The sequence below is a fragment of the Balaenoptera borealis genome, assembly GCF_965194805.1.
Source record: "Balaenoptera borealis genome assembly, chromosome: 18".
NCBI classification, from domain to species: Eukaryota; Metazoa; Chordata; class Mammalia; order Artiodactyla; family Balaenopteridae; genus Balaenoptera; species Balaenoptera borealis.
Window position 1 is genome coordinate 74,919,169 of NC_138877.1, and position 10,125 is coordinate 74,929,293.

Here is a 10,125-nt window from a genome sequence, read left to right on the forward strand (position 1 = left end):
ATACTGTAGGTCCCTGTTGGTTATCCATTTTAAATATAGCAGTGTGTGAAGTTTCTAAACCTCACAAAACAGCAAGACCCAGGGACTGGTGAGTCTGAGGAGACTGACACATGGGTTGCCTTGGTCAGTTTTGGCTGGTGAATTAGTGGGGCTAAACCTTTTTGTTGAAGCCGGAATGTCCATTGATAAGAGGGTCTGGGGAAAACAGAGACCAATGTGATGTCCTTCTGCGGTGCCTCTTTTGATCCCGAGAACTTATCACCATGCTGGTCTCACATCCGCCTCTCAACACATGTGTCGCTGCTACTGAAGAGAACTGCACGTTGTCTTGTGTTTACTTAATGCACTTACAGGAGAAGAAGAGTGGCATGGAGGGCAGGGGGATGGAGACGGAGCGACAGAGACAGATGAGGGGTGAAGTGTCGGTGCTTTAAACTGCTTACAGGAGGGTAAGTGGTGTGTGGCAGAGATGCAGCTCTTCATTATTCTGCATTAAAAGGCAGACATTATGCACTATGAAAATGAAATCAAGGAAGAGAAGAGAGGGCAAGGGGAGAAGACAGTGAAAGATCTCCAAGGCCTGGAACTGTCATTCAATCCTCTCCCATCCACGGTGGGAATATGGGAATATGGTAATTGATGATGCAAAGAGACAACAGCATTTTTGGGAGGGAAAGGGAGATTCGGGAGGAAGTGGTGGTATAGAAATTGACCACCTTTTGAGACAACGTGCTGGAGAAATGTTTGCTGGCTGTTTTGCCTCATCAAATTCACATCCAGTTAAAGACCGCTCAAGGGTGCTCTGTGTGGGGTGTGACGACCTCTTCAATCGATGGCATCTAGTTCAGCAGGCAAATGGCGTCACCAAGAGGCTCCATGTCCTGACTACGGCCACACACCAAGCCCTAGGCAGATCCAAGAACGTGTTTCATCTTATTCTGACTCCTAGTCACCTGTCGCTTCACACCTTTCCCTATGAGAGAAACAAATGGAATTTATGGTCAGATGAGAAACTAGCATCCTTCAGAAAGAAATAGGCAGCTTCCATGGTGGCTTCTGCTTATCTAAATAATGGACTAACATTTAAGGGGAGGGAGGAAAAGTCCTGCTTGGCTTAGAATCCTATTTTAAGGTAATTTTAAGGTCTGTTAGTATCGAAATTCCTCTGACATCTGGAGAGCAAAATGGATCCCAATTCAGCCCCCATGGAATGTCCTGCTAGCCCTCCCACTCTGAAACCCTATTCCAAATAAAACCCACACGAGTGTTATTTCAATGATATTCTTTTATAACAAACTGGGATTGATTCTCAGAGCTGCTGATTGAACGCTTTAATTTGCAAACGGGTTTCCCAAAGCTGAGTAAAGCCACCAGATGCAAAGAGAGTGGCCACACCACCGTGCTTGGCCTGTTTAATGCAGGCAATATTGTAAACAGCGCTCTGGGGGAAGGTTTCAGAAGTGCATTTAATTGCATTTTCCACTTCCCGTAACAGCAAGGGATTAAGCCGAGATGGAACGTAATGGAACCTGCTCTGTCCTGTCACCTTAAAGCGGGGAGCGGAGAAGAATCCAGGATGGTGAGCTTGCAGGAAGAAACCCCATCGTCTTTATTTGAATAAGTCCATGAATGACCAAGAGCAGATGCATTAGTTTATATTTTACGTTTTCTGGTGGTCAGTTTGAAGTGACAACCACCCACTGGTAACTCCCACGTATATGAAAAATAACTTCCATCTCTCGTCATGGACTCTTGATTTTAGAGATAAATTCTAATGTGTATTTTCCATGCAGCATCATTTAAATTATTTATGTCATATCGATCCATACAATATATAATAAGGAATATATGGCCTGGAGAAGCAGATGAGTCTTATTTGCTGAACTTCGGTTGTTTGGGCTATTGTAACACCATGAGGCATAAGAAAAAACTTCCGCTAAATTAACAAAGGTGGGTTAGGGATTAATTTGCCACGTTCCCGCTGAGGTCAAATTTCCTCAATGCTACACTTCCTACGTCATTTCCATAGATCCTGTCTACAGAGCCCTTTCCAGTGCATGTTGATTGGTGTTACTCTATATTCTCGTATTTAGTCTTATAATGGTTGGGCTACACTTTATATTCTCATATTTAGTCTTATAACGGCTGGGCTACATCAATAGATTAGAGTTTAGGCAGTTTTTCTCAAATTGGGTTTTGCCTTTAACCTTGCCTGTGTCAGAATCACTTGGATGATTGTTAGAATTTAAAAAATATTAGTCCTCAAATTTTGAGAATTAGAATTAGAATTTCCCCCAGGCGATTATTCTACACACGCAATTTGAGAGCTGTTGTTCTACAAAAATACTAAAGGTCTTATTTGGTCTATTCACACAGGCTTTTATTAGGTCAGTAAGAAATGTTTCCAACCGGATGTGGCAAGTAGTCCCCAAATGGCATAAACTAACACTTGCTACTTAAACTGGAAGAACACCAGGACTTTCCTGTTTTTCTCCCATAATTTGTCACAACTGTCAGTTCGATGCCAAACAGCAGACTCCCCAGAGCCATTTTCCAAACACAGTCTCTCTGTCTAAAACCAACTGACCTCCAGTGTGTTTAGGGTAAGCTGGCTGCTGTAACCATCTCCCATTCTCAGGGGCTCAGGGCAGTGCAGGATCTGTCCCTCCCGCTCTTGTTCAGAAACCCAGGCTTTTTGCATATGGCGGCTCTTCCGTGTTCTACCACTCAGAGTCTGCAAGGGATACTGTGCTTCCAGATGGCAGATGGGGGGTGGGGGAGAACATAATGTAAGGGCACATTCCATTGACCAGAAATCAGTCCCAGAGCTCACTTCACTCAAGGAAGGCTGGGAACTACAGCCTGGCTGGGTGCCCACCAGAGAAAGTCCTGGGCTTGGTGAACCCAGAGACAACTTTGTCACACTGAGGACATGCTTAGCATCCTTCCACAAAGCCCGAGGCCTCTCTCCAGTCTGTTCCTGGCCATCCCCACCACTCCTCAGGCTCCTCTGCATCTCCAGATGGGACCATGATAGATCCCTTAGAAATTCAATTTGATCATTAGATAAGATGCACATGCAAAGTGCCCAGGATGATGGGTGGCATACAGTAGGTACTTAGTGTAAGGGAATTCCTCCTTGCCTCTCATAACGCTTAGTAAATCATAGTGTTTGAAGCTAATCATATTGTAATTCTTTTCTTTGTTGATAGGTCCTCCTCTAACTTTTCTACATGGCAGGAAATTTCTTTGATTTTTGCATCTCTAGCGCCCGAGCAAAGTTCTTAGTAAAAGCGCAGATGTGAGGTCTCTGGGCTAAAAGTCTAACACCTGCCACTACTGGCTGTTTAATGTATCTGTTTCAATCTTCAAACCTTTATACTGGGGATGGTAATCCTCCTTACTTTATGGGGCTGTATGAGAAGTAACAAGCACGAATGCTTCGCAGAGTGTCTGGCAAATAATAGACAGTGAATGTTACTTATCACGAGTCTTAGCTCTACGACACAGTGGGTGAAAGTTTGATGAAGGAATGTGTGAGACAGAAAAGGTCAGGAAAATCTAGCATGATTCAATGCAGCCATTCAGTTCAGAAAAAGCCTCCACGAAACAACTTTGTAGAAATAACTTTGTAGATTTTAGTAGTTCATGAAGCAACTAACTAGAAAGTTTAGAAGTGGTGTAGGGGAATACAAATAAATGGCATTTAAAATTTTATTGACAAGTCTGTAAATGCTCCCAGGAAGACCGTATGTGCTCCCAATTTAATTTTTTCACATAAAAATATTTCACATTCATTTTTTAATATCGCAAAATGTAACTCCCAGTTAGGAATTAACATGTCTGAACTCTGATCTGTTGAGATGGGGTTGGGAATAGTGGCAAGAAAAACATCTAATACGTTCTTTAGGAAACCATAGTTTTGATTCATCATTTGGAGCTAAAGTCTAAATGCTGGTTAATATTGCATTTAAAAGATCAGAAAAACTATGTAGCATAGTTATCAGCAAACTCATGCCCTTTAGTATCAGTAATTATTAATACTTCAAAGTATATTTGAGTTTGCTTAAGACTGGTTAATAAGAAAACCCTCTTTCTTTCTGCTCGTTACAAAATTGAGGGTCAACCAGGTATTTCTCGTAACAATAACTTGTTATGAGCCATAATATGGGCTTTCATCCCAACACAGGAAATTTTAGTATGCCTGTGCATGCACAGCCCCAGACATGCGAGGAGAATAAATTACCATGTGATTCGGTGACACATTTTGGGGGTAAGGCTCAGTAACGTTGACCTGTTTGCTTCGCCACCTCTCCCAACTCCACCCCACGTGTGACTTGCAATACTGAAGCGAAAAAAAACTAAACCCATGTTAATAGTTAAGATAGGTGGTCTTTCAAAACGTCAGGTTGACCATCCTTCCCCCAGCAGAATGGATACTTGTAGGCTACTCCTGTGTCCTTGCTCTGAAAGAGATAAGAAGTCCCCAAGGATAAACAGTGCAATGGAAACGAGAAAAGACACTCCAAGGACCTCTTGCGATGCTTCCTAAGAATACGAAAATCAGTCAACTCTTAAATTGCCAGTAAGATCAAAAGACCGGGCTCCGGTCTACTGGATACCCAAATTGCGCGGGGGTGGATTTAGCAGAGAAAGCTAGAGGTTTCCTCTAGTCTCAGGAGACTATAGCTGGGTAAGTGCTGTAATAAAGAGAAGGTCTGATCTAAAACAGGACCAGATAAGCAGTCATAGACTTAAAGGACAGAATTACCGCATCCCCTGAGCCTGGCCAGAACCACGCGGCAGGAAGCTAACAGATTTCCACACTGCTTCAGAGGAGCCTTAGATTTTTCTCTCGGAGCTCTCAATCTCTCTCTTATTCTGAATTTCAAGCCTGCCCCTTCTCCTGAAGCTATTCTTTCCTCATGCTAAACGCTTCCACAATGGGGTTCTAGCTTGGTCTTATCTGCTTGCTCGGTGGCCTCCTATATGCAGTTCCAACTAGACCTTGATGGAGGCGCAAATGTGCCCTACAAGCCCCTCAGACCAGCAAGCTGGTTGCTTGTTCTGAAAGTCGATGAGGTGCTAGATGGCTGCCTTCCTGTTAAAATAAAAGATTGGTGTGAGTATATTCACATTACGTATTTTCAGATTAATTCCTACCAACTAAACACTTAAATCATGAACCGATTGTGTGAGTGAATTGTATTTATTTTAAACCAGTCTACATGGGATCAAGTATAATGTGGCCCAAAGCTGTCTGGTCAGTAGAATCAGACACGCCTTGTTTTGAAACCCGGTGTTGTTACCTACAGAGCTTTATATGTTGACCTTGGGAAACTCTTCGAGAGCTGATTTTTTTCATTTGTGACAGCTCATGCAGTCAGTGATGAGAAGGTACACCTACATGTGTTGGAAGAAAGATATTTATCCCCAACATTGGTTTTTTCACACTATAGCGATGATATAATAATTGTAGTTAGTAATCGTTTGCCACATGCTATATATTTCAAAGGGTTTCTAAGTACTTTACCAGCATTTCCCTACTTCTCCTTACAATAACTCTAGGAGCTCAGTATTATCATTATTATCTTTGTTTACAACTGAAGAAACGAAGGTGAAAGAAGGTTGATGGATTGACCTCAGGTCCCACAGGTGGGTGGGTACATTGCCATTTGAACACTTTGGTATCATAACCCGTACTCTTTATCATTGTGCCGGATCCCACTCAACGGTATACGATAGCCTACTAGATACACCATTTCTTGAGCATATATGATGTTCCTGGCACTGTTTTAGGCCCCAAAGACACAGGAATGACCAAGGGGGACAGAAATGCCTGTCCTGAGGAGCACCGTTCTGGTAGTTCTAAAATTTATTGAACATTTACTGTGTGCTGGCGCTAGGATAATCTTATATAATCTAGAAACTATTCTTAGGATTTTTAATTCCACTTTATAAATAGGGAAAGTGTTATTTCTCAGCTGCAAGTGTTTTCTATAACTATACAGTAGAACAGTAGTTAAGACTAGTAAGGGAAAAACATTATATCTCTGCTTTTCTAACTAATCTGGGGGGTTAGACTCAATTGAAAAGTTGATTCAGATCAGTTTAGCTTCTGATGACTTTTTATGTTTCTTTCAACAGTTTTAGTAAATTAAGCAAATTAAGCCTAGGCTAACTGACTAGCTACTAAACGTTTTGCCTGATAAACATATTAACATGTGCTTTCTATTTGTAGTTCAACAAACTTTGTGGGGGAATGTGGTGGGCTTCATTCCCAGGTCAGTTTTATTGGTTGGGGTTCCTGATGTGAGGAGCTCGTGTGTCAGGAGAAGGCAGCTGTGCACATTTTGGGGAAGACAGACAGTGCGGGAGCCCGGCAGGACACTGGAAAGTGGGGGAGACATTGGATGGAGAGCAGCTCGGGGAGACTTCATTTGCTGTTTTGCACCTTGACTCAGCTTCTGCTGACACTGACTCACCAGCAGTCACCTGAGAAAGTGAAACAAAGACTGATGTATTCTATGGAGAAAAAAATGCGGTATATCTACACAATGGAATACTATTCAGCCATAAAAAAGAATGAACTCTTGCCTTTTGCAGCAACATGGATGGGCTTGGAGGGCATTAGGCTAAGTGAAATAAGTCAGACAGAGAAAGACAAATGCTGTATGAGATCACTTATAGGTGGAATCAAAAGAATACAACAAACTAGTGAATATAACAACAAAGAAGCAGACTCACAGATAGAGCAGACTAGTGGTTGCCAGTGGGGAGAGGAGAGGGGGAGGGGCAACACTGGGGTGGGGATTAAGAGGTACAAACTGTTAGGTATAAAATAAGCTACAAGGATATACTGTCCAACGCAGGGAATACAGCCAGTATTTTATAATAACTATAAATGGAATACAGCCCTTAAAAATTGTGAATCACTATATTGTACACCTGTAACTTATTAATATTACTGTACATCAACTATACTTCAATAAAATTTTTTTTTTAAAAAGATTAATCTATTTTACACTTTCCTTTGTTATAGCTTGTACCTATCTGTGCAGTTCCGAAACCAGCAGGGTGTTCAGAATGACAGGCCAGTTAAGTTTGAAAGAGAAAGGAAAGAACATAGATTACGTCTTCAGACATGGACTCTAGGATGGCACCAGAGCAGGATGGGGGCAGGATGCAGGCAGTAGCGTCCCCCCAGGGAGAGCCACTGGTACACAGTAGATGCTCCACAAGCCAATGCTGACGTTATAGCATCTGGATTTGCAAACTGACTTCAAGACTACCTGTGGACCTTCACTGACTACTTCAGTCTTTAATCACTAAGCATCCGTTTGAAGCTCGTGGGAAATTCATTTCTCATGGAAACTGTTATCCCGTTTGCTGGGTCTAATGGTTATAAAGTTCTTGTTGCAGGCGACCTGCAATCTGCCTCATTGCAGTTTTCATCTACTGTTCCCGGTTCTGCTAAATTTGACTGGAATTAGGGGCTGTTGGTGCCAAAGGGATCAGACTGCCCCCCACCCCATGCATTGCATACTTGAGAATTTTGTAAGAATGTTCCTTCTACCTTAATATCTCCTCCTCCTGATACATTTTATGTTCAAATGACCTGCACTCCCTTTCCAAGACTGAGAAAGGCAGGGTTCAAATGCGCACATGCTCACATCGCCCACTCAGCCACTCTGCCAGATCCACTGTTTCTGGTTTTTGTGTATAAATGAAACTGTACAAAAAAGCATCTGGTTTACAAAAAAACCAAATGTGTTGCTTTGTTTAAGTTGATTCATTTAAGTGTCCTTGGTGAGAAATTCAGAAGGTACAAAAAACACAGTAATTTAATTTGAAGTGATTTAAATTATAGGGATAATAAATCAAATATTTGAATTAAACCACAGCACATAGAATTTAATCCATGAAGGATATTGGTAGCCACTCTTTGTCTCTCCTATGATATCTCATCCAATTTAAAGGTGAAGAGTAAAAACCAAGAAGAAAGCAGCTCCAGAGCATACAATAGTAATTTTACATGCAATTAGAACTAACGACTTCTTTTCATTTATAGAACACATTCCGATGACCTTTGAGGCTGGTGGCAAGATAGGACATTAGCTTATAATTATGCTTTGATTTGCAATGAAAAATTGAAATGACTTATTCCCGTCCAGTCTAAGAAACAGCAGAATGTTAGAATTAAATTATGAGGCATTGCTGCCCTCCACTGGTAAATTTTGGTATAACATTTCTAGAAAGGATTTTAACAAGAAACCACATTTAAAAAGTCATTTTACACAATAGAAATGAATATTTTCCTTTATGAACTTACACCTAATCTACTTAAAAAATCATTATTTCATGTGGTTTCTTTAAATTAAAAATGGCAGATAAATCTTTTGAAATCCAGATACACATTAATGAGCCAGAAAATGTTGGAAAAACAATGCTGGCTGTTAATATCATGCATTTATAGGACATTTTCAGAGAGCACTTCATACATGTTCTCTCATTTAGTCTCACATTATGCCCAGGAGGAAGCAAATCATTATATATTTTATTTGTTCAACTTCTTAGGTCTGTGGGTACAGCTGGTAATTGATTTTTTTCACATGCAAGTAGTAGACATTTAGTTTGCATGCTTTTGTGATTCAGTTATGTGTTTCAGCCCACAATACCAGCAAGTGACAGTGCCTAAATATCTGTAAACAAATGATGAAGTCTCTTGGAATAATACTGATCCACATTCAGAACCAAAGGGACACCTACACTGTTTAGGGATTTCCACCATTTCATCTCGTCTTGAAAATGAAAATTTTAGATGGAAAGGTGAGATAAGGCACCGCTTACATTTAATTATGATTTATGATACACTTAGCATTGACACTTGCTCCAAAGCAGAGTTTACTTTTTATTTTCGTGTCCAGAAGAGAAAATTGCATTTATTCTTTGCTTAAGGACTTGAGGGATTCCAGAGTGATTGCTGAACTCTGGTTTATATCCATGGCTGCACAAAGGGAAATCCAGATGGGGGATGTTTGCTTTGGACTTGTGCGAGAAATCTCCAGGGTTTTGTTTGTGTTTGTTTATTTCTCTCGTCTTTTGGAAACCACATTTTTAGGGTCTGCGGAAGGAGATACCTGACTCTATATTTGGCTCATTTCATTAATAAGATTCACCTGGGTAGTGCAGCAAGCGCGTCGTTAAGCCTCATTGTACTGCCCGGGCGCGGGGGGAACACAGTTGCCTTTTATATGTCTTGTTTTATAAAGCCCAAGAGTGTTCTCATGTTAAAGTGTTTTACAGCATTCTGTTTTAGTGCTTAATCACTGAAGCCTAGGGCAAAAATCAAAGTGGCTGTCTTTTACCTCATTGTAGCCTATAGCAGCTAACACTCTTCTCCTAAAAGGGTGAGCTCCCTGAAGGAGGTTTCCATCCACTGATTCAGTGAGCCCAGAAATACGTAGTGAAAGCCTTTTGCGAAGCAGTCTCTCTCTCGGCAGAGAGCAGCCTGGGCTGAGTCAACTAGATGTGGCTTTGTCTTCAAAAGATCCTGGTCATGGAAATAGTTATACAGCAGATAAAGAGAAAAACACATTTACAATTGGGCTAAGCACCTGGAGAAGGAAAGAAGAGAATGCTTATTGAGAGAGAATGCCAGAGTTACCGGGCAATCAGTGAAGGCCTCCATACGTGCGTGGTACCATATGGCATCACATCTCAGATGCACTGATTATAAGATATATTGACATTCTACGTTCCAGCAAGAAAAAGATGTGGCTAAACTATAACCCAATGCTTTCTTTCAACTAGAGTCTCTATTTAAACGTATCAGAAGAGATTATTCTTGACATGTTTAGATATAGATTTTTAAAATCATATATCACCTCTGGGCGAACATAGAAAGGAAAATGTGAGCAAAATAAATTGGGGTAATTCAAAAACTTTCGCACGTTCAGACTTTGGTTGGGAGTAAGTGGAACAAGAAGAAGCATTAAAACCTGGGCTAGAACTTGAGAGGAGCCGGCTGCTGGGAGAGCAGAACGATGGGGCCACGGGTGTAGCTGGACACGCGGTCAGGAGGTGCTTTGGGAGGAATAGCAGGGATGTTGGTGACAATGACTC